The following is an 11654-nucleotide window of genomic DNA, read 5'->3' as shown; positions in this document are numbered from 1 at the left end:
ACTGTAGCCACCAGGCTTCTCTGTCCCTGGGATTTTCCAGGCAAGAATACTGGAGTGGGTTGCCATTTCCTTCTCCAGGGGATCTTCCTGACCCACGGATCGAACCCAGGTCTCCCACATTGCAGGCAGATGCTTTATCCTCTGAGCCACCAGGGAAGCCCCAATATACCTATTATACTGACACATTATTCTCTTCAAGCTGATTTCAGAGTTCCACTGAAAAGTTTAAAAATTAAAGCCCAACCCAGCACTGATAAATTACTAAAGAAAAAAAAAAAACAAAACTTGATTTTTGGAACTATAGACTGAATATATTATGTACATTGAAAATATATGTGGCATATATATATATATATATATATATATAATTTCCCAGGTATATCTTTATATGTTCTACTCACCTGCATTCTTTTATTCCTATTTTCACCTCACGTTTGACAAAGGGATGGGGTGTGCTGCATCAAAAGTCACATTAAGAGAAATGGACAGTAGCTATTGTCATGTGTACTGCGCAGTTTATGACTTAATAGTTCACTGCACTAGAAGTTGTGTGAAATGAGACCCCGGTATTCTCATACCCAGTGGTCATAGCTTACTGTGTACTATCAGAAAATCTGATGTTAAAGTTACTAAGAAGAGGGGACTTCTACCAGTATCTTTGGTTGTCAGACAACTTTAATGAAAATAATTGTGATTTTATACATTTGAAGTCAAAAGGAAGTCAAATATGCATGCATTTCTCATCTACAGTGCCTGATTTGAGAAGGCATAGCCATGTCCGCTTGGTTGTCTTCTCTGTTCGTTCTCATTTCAGTTCTAGGTTTGAACAGCTCTGTGGGTTGAACGGGAATTTCTCTGTTGGCTCAGTTTCTAGGGTGTTGCCTGAGGTCACCCAGCAAGGGCTGCTGTCTCAGCATCTCCAATGAGCTTCAAGGGTTGGTAGCCTGCAGCTTCCTAGTAGCTGTTTTATATTTCCCCCTTCAAGTATTTGTCTGACTTCACAGAAACCTACCCTAAGAATACAAAGCTTATATTTCAGATGAAAACTTAGGGGGACACTTTTATAGCTTTTGGGCTTCCCTTGTGGCTCAGTTGGTAAAGAATCCACCTGCAATGTGAAAGACCTGAGTTCGATCCCTGGGTTAGAAAGATGCCCTGGAGAAGGGAAAGGCTACCCACTCCAGAATTCTGGCCTGGAGAATTCCATGGACTGTATAGTCCATGGGGACACAAAGAGTTGGACACAACTGAACGACTTTCACTTCACAGTTTTCAGCAGCAGCTACATCTCTGGAAGCTCTCTCTCGCTCTCTCTTTTTTTTGGCTGTGCTATGGCATCATGTGTGATCTTAGTTCCCCCACTAGGGATCGGATTTGCACTTTCTGCATTGGAAGCATGGAGTCCTAACTATTGAACCACCAGGGAAGTCCTATGTGAGCTCGCTTTACTTTTGATTATCCTGCTTCACAAATGCCAGCTCTCCTCATGATCATTTACTTTAACATCTATCTTCTTTTTCCTAATTTTTAAATTTGAAATATAGCTGATTTACAATTCTGTGTTAATTTCAGGTATACAGCAAAGTGATTCAATTATATGTATATGTGTGTATGTATATATATTCAGGTATATGTACTCAGTTATATGTATATGTGTCAGTTTTTTGTGAAAACAAAAAGTGAAAGTGAAAGTCGCTCAGTCGTGTCCTACTTTTTGCAACCCCAAGGACTATACAGTCCATGGAATTCTCCAGCCCAGAATACTGGAGTGGGTAGCCTTTCTCTTCTCCATACATATAACATTCAGTTATATGTGTGTGTATATACATACACACACATACATACATGTGCTTAGTCACTCAGTCATGTCTTTGCAACCCCATGGACTGTAGCCCACCAGGTGCCTCTGTCCATGGAATTCTGCAGGCAAGAATATTGGAGTGGGTTGCCATCCCCTTCTCCAGGGGATCTTCCCAACTCAGGGATTGAACCTGGGTCTCCTGTACTGCAAACAGATTCTTTTATATATACATATATATGTATATATTCTCTTTTAGATTTTTTCCTTTATATGTTAGAATAAGATACTGAGCAGAGTTCCCTGTGGTATACACTACATCCTGTTGGTTATCTAGTTTATATATAGCGGTATATATTTTAATCTCAAAACTCCTAATTTATCATCCCCCCTTCCACAATCACCTTTGAGAACCATCAGTTTGTTTTCTTTGCCTCTGAGTCTTTCTGTTTTGTAGATAAGTTTGCTTATATCATTTGTTTAGATTCCTCATGTGAGTGACATCATATTGTATTTGTCTGTCTCTGCGCATTCGTCTTCTGAGTCAGCATGCTTTGTTAATGGTCCTCCATCTGTGCAGCCACCTGGAAGTGTCCCCCGGAGAGAAAGACTTCGTGATCCAAGGGCCCCCTTTCCTTGAGTTCATTCTCTTAAGAATCATAAACCTGCACTGCCAGTCTTCCTACATCTAAATAGCATCTAGCTATTTTGAATACTTTCTTCACTTATATAATTGTTCTGGCAAAAGGTTGAGCCATATTTAATATGTTCTATCATAGCCGGAAGTAGGATTCTCTAAGAACATATTTTATGTTTGTTTCTTGCCTTAGGAATAACTGGAACATCCGGATTATATAAATTCAAACTCCAAATAATTTAATTTACCTCCTACAGGATGTCTGTCTTGTCTTCTCCCTGTGTTAACTGGCATATTGCTTCTAGACCACCCTTTCACTGAATGTATAAAGCTTTTATCAAGGGAGGTCTGTTTTTTTCATTAGTTGATGAGGGCTAAAACCTAAATCCCTCGATTACAGAGTCTGGATTTCCCTTCCGTAATAGTCACAGTTTCATCACATTGCTCTGATTACAGTGCCTCGAATAAACAGTTCTATTTTACGGTATACTGATTAGCCCACTCATGGAGTAATGTTTGTTTTGATTGTTCCTTATTAAGAGGAAGATACACTGTCTTCAGTTACCAAGAAGCAGATTCTAAAATGAGGACTAATGTGAAAGTGATTTATTAAGGAAGGGCTCTGAGAAGATGGATGAGGAAGATTTCTTGGAAGCAGGACAGGGAGGGAGAGGACGCTGAGCAGGAGGTACTTTAAACCTCAATTTTACCTGGCTCTGCAGGGAAGCTTTCGAGTGAGAGACCTCAGAGTTATCCAGAATTGAGACAACTTTGTCACTGACCTGGGTTTTCAAACTTCCCATCTGTGATTTCTTGGCCAAAAGCCTTGAGGATGAGCAATAAATTCCCAGATGCACCAGTTTTCACCTGTCCACAAGAGTCTCCTGCAGCCCAAGGACATTCCTCTAAGAAATAGACCAGACAAAGCATACCCAAACACAGGGAGGGAACCACCACCCCAGTAAAAAGGGGTGCACAAGCCATGGTATTATATATGACTGACTGAGTGATAGGGTGTTTATCCAAGATGCTACAATATTCCAAGGGAGGGAAAAATAGAGTCTTTAAATAGTATCTTGTGAAAAGGTATTCAATCTGGTCTATGTGGTCTCAAGAAGGTAAACTAAAATTTCTGGATGAAAGGAACCTCTGAAAGGTTAGAACTTCTCAAAACGTTTTAGCAGAATTCCCTGTAGATGCCACAGTGGGGGTGGAAACATCTTTATATTCTTACTGTTATAGGTGTCAAGATCCTCTCCCCAGCACATCATACCAATAGAAGCAAGGTAAGGTATGATTACCAAAACTTCCAAATTGTAAGCAAGTTAGACAATCAAGCTTTCAGACTTGATCTCTGAAGATATTTTAAGAAAAAGGGCATATATCCTACTAACTGCAAACCGTCAAACTTCTACAAAATTACACAGTTATTAAAATAATGCATTCTGCTATCAGTTTCTTATTTTCCCTGTGTCACCATTCAACATCTATTCAAACTTCTGAAATGGTTTAGGTCCATGATAATTTGGAGCTAGAAAAATGAATAGGAAAGGAAAAAGAAAAAAACTCACTTCTATACTTTCCTGCTTTCTTGTTTGCAGCACTATGAAATAAGTAAAGGGAATCACATAAAATCTCAGGAGAAGGAGGCCACTACCCAATCTGGGGACCTTCTGAGAACTTCCTTTTTTTTCACTTCTCTCTTTCCACTGTTGTTTTTTTTAATAGCTTTGTATACTTGTGAGCCTGTAGGCATAAACATTTTAAGTGTGGAGGATGGGCCTCTAAAAGAAGACTTGAGGGACTTCTGGCTAAATGTAAGTAAAGAAAAATCCCCTCACTCTGATCAAAACCACCAAGTACCACCACTCCGAGGAGAATTTGCCTTTGAGAATTAGGCAAATGGGGTGGTCATAAATTGAGAGAGAGGGACAACCATTTTCTGTTTCTAATGGTCCATGTCCAATCCTTCAAACTGAGGCTTTATCAAAATAAAATTTATTTTTTTTATTTTTTTAGAGAGCAGAAAATCCTCACTCGCAGGAGCTATTTAAAGTCTCTGGCCTTGCATTGAAACTGCGGATTTGGCAGGAGCAGGTTTCAGCTGGATTTTCTGGGCAGTAAGTAATGCAGCAGCAAATTTACTCTTTTTAATATAATGGCAACCATCGTTGGAAGGAAAACGAATGACTGCAGGCGGTGCCAAATTTTAAATGAAAAATCTAACTATAGCTGTTCCCTGCTCTCGCTGGGAGACCGCTGAATGATTGTGCGGGAAGCCAGGGTGAAGGGTGACCTCAGCCTGCCTGCTTTGGAGACTAACTCACAGGGTGGCTGAGGTCAGCTCACCCCACACTTGGCCCCTGGGGAGGATTTGCAGTCGTGTGACAATGGGAGCAGCCTGGAATTGAAAAGCAACTTAGCTCGGTTGAACCCACGTAGAGCTGGTATCCAGCAAGGGAGGTTTCCTCTTTGATCTCTGAGCCCTTGAGCTGAGACATGAGAAAGAATCAGAGTTATAAAATAAGAACCCAACTTACTGTGTAAGCCAGCCAGCGAGGCTCTGGGGCCTTTCTGGATTCTGTACAGGGCCTGATGGAGCCAAGCAGACATCATGGTGTACATTCGTCCTTATGTAAGTGAGGGGGAAAGACTTTTCATTGGAAAAGACTCTGATGCTGGGAGGGATTGGGGGCAGGAGGAGAAGGGGACGACAGAGGATGAGATGGCTGGATGGCATCACTGACTCGATGGACGTGAGTCTGAGTGAACTCCGGGAGTTGGTGATGGACAGGGAGGCCTGGCGTGCTGCAATTCATGGGGTCGCAAAGAGTCGGACCCAACTGAGCGACTGAACTAACTAACTAAGTGAGGGGAAGCACCTACTTAAGCTGTTTACTTATAGTGATTTTGCTTTTCACTCTATTTTTCTATCCCTTGACCTTCCATTCCACCTTAAAAAATGAATTGCTTTATGAAAGCAGACTTTGTGAATAATGATGTTAAGTCTCAGGGAATGACTCTCTACCAATCTAAAAGTAGATATTTGGAGTAGAGGGTACAGTCTTGAGCTAAACTGGAATTAAGTTATATCAGAGTGTGTTTGATAGAGTGATTTTCACTCTAGGGCAACTTTACCCTCGTTCATCACCCTGGACCAAGTTGGAAGACGGCTAACTTATGCAGGATGAGTTCCCAGATGTCATTAAGAGAATCACTGGGGAGAAAGGATATCTTCCTAGACAGGTTTTTAATGCAGAAAAAAATGTCCTGTTCTGGAAAAATAAAGTGCCACAAAGGGTATCTATTAGTACAGAAGATAAACGAGCACCAGGATTTAAGGCAGGAAGGAAGAGTCTAATGCTACTGTTTTGTACAAATACAGTCCGGTTTATGATCAGTTCTGCAACTGCCCTGATCTACAAAGCTGCTTATGTGTGACCCTTGAAGGAAAAGACACTGTCAGCTGCCAGTCTTTTGGGTGAACAACAGGAAGTGCTGGACACCAAGAACCCTTTTTTCTGGATTGTTTCTATCTATGGTCCTTTCCATCTGTTTTCCTTGGACAATGCCCGTAGTCATGCAGAACTTTATGAGCTCAACACCGAAGGGGTCAAAGTGGTCTGCTCATCCTCAAACACAATGTCTCTAAAGCAGCCGCTAGATTAGGGAGTCACAGGACCTTTGAGGCTCATTCCACATGGTATTGTAAAAGGATCATCAACAACACTATGGAAGAGAACTCCAATAGAACATCATGAAGGTCTGGAAGGATCACACCATCAAAGGTGTCATCATTGTTATGGAAAAAGCTGTGAACAGCGACAAGCCCGAAACAGTAAATTCTTGCCATGTCCAGATGTTGTGTATGGCTTCAAAGAATTTATAACAGAGGCAATCAAGAAAATTGAGAAAGAGACTGAATATAACCAAAAAATATGAGGGTGTTGGTGAGGGTTTTAGATATGAATCTTCGAGAAATTCAGGAGTGAATAGACACCGCACCAGAAATTAATAGAAGATGACCTGATAGAAATGAGTGCTTCCAAACCAGTGCAGGCGATGAGGAAAAAGACATAGAAGAAGCAGTGCCAGAGAACAAATAGATATCCTACAGTCTGGCACAAGAGTTTCAACTGTTCAAGACTGCTTTAGACTTCTTTTACAACAGGGACCCTTCTATGATATGGACACTGAAGCTAAAGCAAGTGGTGGAAGAAAGATTAGTAACGTGTAGAAGCATCTGAAAAGAAATACAAAAGCAATAGAGTCAGACAGAGATTATGATGGATTTCCGTGAAATGACAGGAAGTGTGCCTGTCTCTCCTGTCTCCCCTTCCAGCTCCTCCTCCTCTCCCACCTCTGTGACCCCTGACTCAGCAAGACCAATCTCTCCTCTTTGTCTTCCTCAAACTACTCAACGTGAAGATGATAAGGATGAAGATCTTGAAGATGATCCTCTTGCATTTAATAGTAATCATCATACCATACAGATAATATTAATAAACATATCTGCTGTGTATGTGTGTGAGAGGCATTGTTTGAAAATCTAGTGACTGTACACTAAGCACTGTATGAGAGGTTTCTGTGTCATTATCATCATGACCTAAATATTCATCGTGTACATCATGTGCAAGACTTGTACAGGATAGTCTGTCCTCATATAGGCTGAAGATGAGAGATATTTAATGCAAAATTAATAATGTATTAGTTTTGCTACTATTTCATAACTTTTGCTTTCAGTGAATCACCTTACCAAACAGCAGTGGTCCCTAACTTTTTTGGCACCAGGGACCGCTTTTGTAGAAGACAGTTTTTCCACGGATTGGAGTGGGAAGGATGGTTTCAGGATGATTCAAGAACATTACATTTGTTGTGCACTTTATTTCTATTATTATTACATCAGTTCCACCTCAGATCATCTAGAATTAGATCCTGTAGGTTGGGGGCCCCTGCCATACAGTATGCCTGTCTCTCTCATAATTTAAGAAATTTCATATCAGCCTAGCATCACAAGTAAGCGGCTTAAAAAAAAAAAAAGTACCAATGTTTATAGTACTGTCTTATGACTATGATACTGTATGCCCCCAAAATTTTATAATGATTTATTCAGGGTATAGGCTAGCTTACCATGAAGCAACGCACTGGACTAACATAAAGCAATCATTTTGCTGTTGCTTCGTTATCAGGGCATGAATCCTTATACCTTTGAATAAATATAAATTTCTTTTTCACATATCTTTGTTTTTGATGTCTAATGTTAGTAATATGTGTAACATCTAGTGTATCATGTGAGATAATATTGATGTAAGTACTGACAGTCAATTCATCTTGTAAACAAATGATATAAATTTATCATATTGATAAATACAGTGCAGAACTGTAAGTGTATTTTCCCTTATGATTTTCTTGATACACTTTCTTTTCTCTAGGTCTCTTTATTGTAAAAATATATATGGCATATAATACATATGCCATACAAAATATGTGTTAATTGGCTTTTTATGTCATCAGTAAGGCTTCGAGTTAATAGCTGGCTATTAGTAGTTAAGTTATTGGGGTGTCAGAAGTTTTTGACTGTACCTCTAACCCCCACATTGTTCAATGGTCAACTGTACTATTTATACATTGCAGTAGTAGTTTTCTAAAAACCTGAGTGCCAGCTAAGCAAAACTGAAAGCAACATGAACTCTTAAAAAACCCCTGTAAGGATACTATAGTTTGATCTCATCTATGCATTTTTCTACCAAAAAAAAAAAAAAATGCTGTTCTTTAAGAAGTACTTCACATGGTTATCTCATTTAAACTTCACAGCAGCTCTATGGAGCAGATATGATTAGCTGCACTTTAGAGTTAGGTAACTTAGACTTTGCAAAGTTAAGAAGTATGTCCAAGACCACAGGATCAATATGTAGAAAGACTAAAATTCAGCTCCTATTTGTCTCTGTGGCTCACAGACTTGATCAAGGTGCCATGCAACACACCATTAGGACTGCCATGTTGATCGTAAGGCCATGAGGATGAAAACAGAAAGCCAGCTTTGGAAGGCAGCAAAATAGAAGGAAAGAAAGGACCTGGATCTTTCATAATATCATTGATACATAGATCCCTGGAACTATCTACTTCCAGACATCTTCCTAAGGGAACAGTAAGTATTGATCTTTTTTCCTTTCCTAGTAAAATTCCAAGTGCACCATGCAGTAAGTATTGTCAATAGCACATACCTGTGCAGCTCAAACCCTGATTCAGATGCAGAACATTATCATTCCTGCAGGAATTTCCTTTATGCCTCCTCCCAGTCAACCTCTATACCATCCTACCTAACCAGGCAATCACTGCTGTGATTTTCTTTTTATGCACCATAAATTAACATTGCTTGTTCCAGAACCCATATAAATGGAATCCTACAATATGTAGTCTTGGATAAGGCTTGTTTCACTCAACGTGTAACGGGAGTAGATCGTTGCTTTTATTGTTGAGTATTCCTTGGAAGAAAAGCTATGTCAAACATAGTATATTAAAAAGCAGAGACATTACTTTACTGACAAAGGTCTATATAGTAAAAGCTATGTTTTTTCCAGTAGTCATATACAGATGTGAGAGTTGGACCATAAAGAAGGATGAGCGCTGAAGAATTGATGCTTTCGAACTGTGGTGTTGGAGAAGACCAACCAGTCTATCCTAAAGGAAATCAACCCTGAATATTCATTGGAAGGACTAATGCTGAAGCTGAAGCTGTAATACTTTGGCCACCTGATGGGAAGAGCTGGCTCATTAGAAAAAACTTGATCTGGGACGGATTGAAGGCAGAAGGAGATGACAGAGGACAAGATGGTTGGATGGCATCACTGACTCAATGGACCTGAGTTTGAACAAACTCCAGAAGGTGGTGAAGGACAGGGAAACTTGGCATGCTGAAGTCCATGGGGGTTGCAAAGAATGGGGCACAACTGAGCGACTGAACAACAAATTCCATTATACAGGGCTTCCCAGGGCACAGTTGTAAAGAATCTGCTGGCTGATGTAGAAGATACAGGAGATATGGGTTTGGTCTCTTGGTAGGGAAGATCTCCTGGAGGAGGAAATGGCAACCCACTCCAGTATTCTTACCTGGAAAACTCCACGGACAGAGGAACCTGGCAGGCTATAGTCCACAGGGTTGCAAAGAGTCAGATATGACTGAGCATAAGCACAATTCCATTTTACATGGTTTAATTTGCCTATTGAAAAACCTTGGACTGTTTCTGATAGTCAGAAACTATCAGATAGTCACTCAGTCATGTCCAACTCTTTGCAACCCCATGGATTATAGCCTGCCAGGCTCCTCTGTCCATGGAATTCTCCAGGCAAGAATACTGGAGTGGGTGCTGTTTCCTTCTCCAGGGAATCTTCCCAACCCATGGATCGAACATGGGTCTCCTGCATTACAGGCAGATTCTTTACCATCTGAGTCACCAGGGAAGCCTACTATCAAGAGACATTTCTAAGTATAAAGACAGGTCAACTTAGAAAGTATCAGCAGATATATGTTTGACTTTATCTTATAATCTTTGGACTTCCCTGGTGGCTCAGATGGTAAAGCATCTATCTGCAATGCTGGTGACTTGAGTTTGATCCCTGGGTCAGGAAGATCCCCTGGAGAAGGAAATGGCAATCCACTCCAGTACTATTGCCTGGAAAATCCCATGGACAGAGGAGCCTGGTAGGCTGCAGTGACTTCACTTCACTTATAATCTATAAACAATACATTAGAATATGTAATGAATCCACATACCTTTTCCAAAGGAATACCTGCGAAAAGAAATAGCAATAAATTTATAAATGACAATCATCAATCAGATGAAATAATTTAGATGAAGGTTGTCTCTCTTGAAGGAAGTAGTCAGGCAAGTAATCAGGAAGGAAATACAATGTGCTTTTAACTTTGTATGAAAAATTATGTTCAGTTCTGTGTTGCTGAACATAGTTCTGTTTTTGCCACATAAATCCTCTACATCAAATTATTGTCTGAATGCTTTATTAAAACGCCACTTCTGCCTTTGTTTTGGAATCTGTTATTTTCGTTGCCACCTCCTGATCGCTGTCCTCTGAAGCTTCCTTTTTCCCACTGTAGTCCAACACCTTGGTTACCCTCATCCTGTTCCCTGAAGCCTCAACTGCCTTTCTGCAAGCTTGGGTTATTATCGGGGCAGGGAGGGGTGCTGGGCACAATAATATTCTTTTGTAAGTCTTTTTGTGGACATATGTTTTTATTTCTATAGAATAAATATCTAAATCTGGAATTTCTGGGATAATTCCAGTGTTCAGTTTTATAAAGGTTGGCCAGATCATGTTACAAAGTGGCTGTACATTTTACACAGTAGACAACAATGTAGGAGTGACTGGCTTTTCCACATGATCGCCCACATTCAGTGTTGAGTTTTGTCAGTTTTAGTTCTGGTGAGTGGACAGTGGTATCGCATTATGGTTTTACTTCACATTTCCCTAGTGACCAATAAAGTTGAACGTTGCTATAAAGCTACCATAATCAAGACAGCATGGCATTGGTGAAATTAATGATTAATTAATCAATGAAGCAGAATAGAAGACCTAGAAATAGGCATACCCAAATATTATCAATTGACTTGTAACAATGGCAGAAAGGCAATCAATGGAGAAAGGACAGTCTTTTCAACAAATAGTGGTGAACAGTTGGATATTCATGTGCAAATTAATGACTTTGTATCCATAGCTTGCAACATGCACAAAAATAAACACAAAACGGATTATAGCTCTAAGTATAAAATCTAAAACTATTAACCTTCTAGAACAAAATGAAGGAGAAAATCATTATTAGTTTTAGGCAGAATTTTTTTGATATAAACATGATCCATTGAAGAAAAAAATAAATTGGACTTTATGAAATTTAAAAATGTTTGTTCTACAGAACTCACTATTGAGAGAATGAAAAGGCAAGCTATAGACTGAAAGAAAGTATTTGCAAATTATACTTCTGAAAAAAATTTCTATTCAAGATACATTAAGGTCTCCTAAAACTCAGCAATAAAATGAACAGTCCAATTAAAACTTAGCAGTAAAAAAAAAACAGAAAGATCTGAACAGACTCTCCATCAAAGCAAATACAGAGGGCAAACTGGTGTATGAAAAGATGCTCAACATCATTAGTCATTAGGGGAGTAAAACCGCAGAATGATACTACTGCACATCTATTAGAATGGC

At 39.7% G+C, this 11654-nt stretch overlaps 1 long non-coding RNA gene across 1 annotated transcript; it reads left to right on the top strand.

The window, feature by feature from the left end:
* Nucleotides 1-4175: 4175 nt before the first annotated feature.
* Nucleotides 4176-8564, top strand: LOC105005466. Its single transcript, XR_827321.1, has 3 exons — nt 4176-4252; nt 4455-4555; nt 8393-8564. It is a non-coding gene; the product is annotated as an uncharacterized LOC105005466 (long non-coding RNA).
* The last annotated feature ends 3090 nt before the right edge of the window (nt 8565-11654 follow it).

Source organism: Bison bison, unplaced genomic scaffold (genome assembly GCF_000754665.1).
Source record: "Bison bison bison isolate TAMUID 2011002044 unplaced genomic scaffold, Bison_UMD1.0 scf7180017864491, whole genome shotgun sequence".
Classification (NCBI taxonomy): domain Eukaryota; kingdom Metazoa; phylum Chordata; class Mammalia; order Artiodactyla; family Bovidae; genus Bison; species Bison bison.
This window is presented reverse-complemented; position numbering and strand designations above follow the sequence as displayed.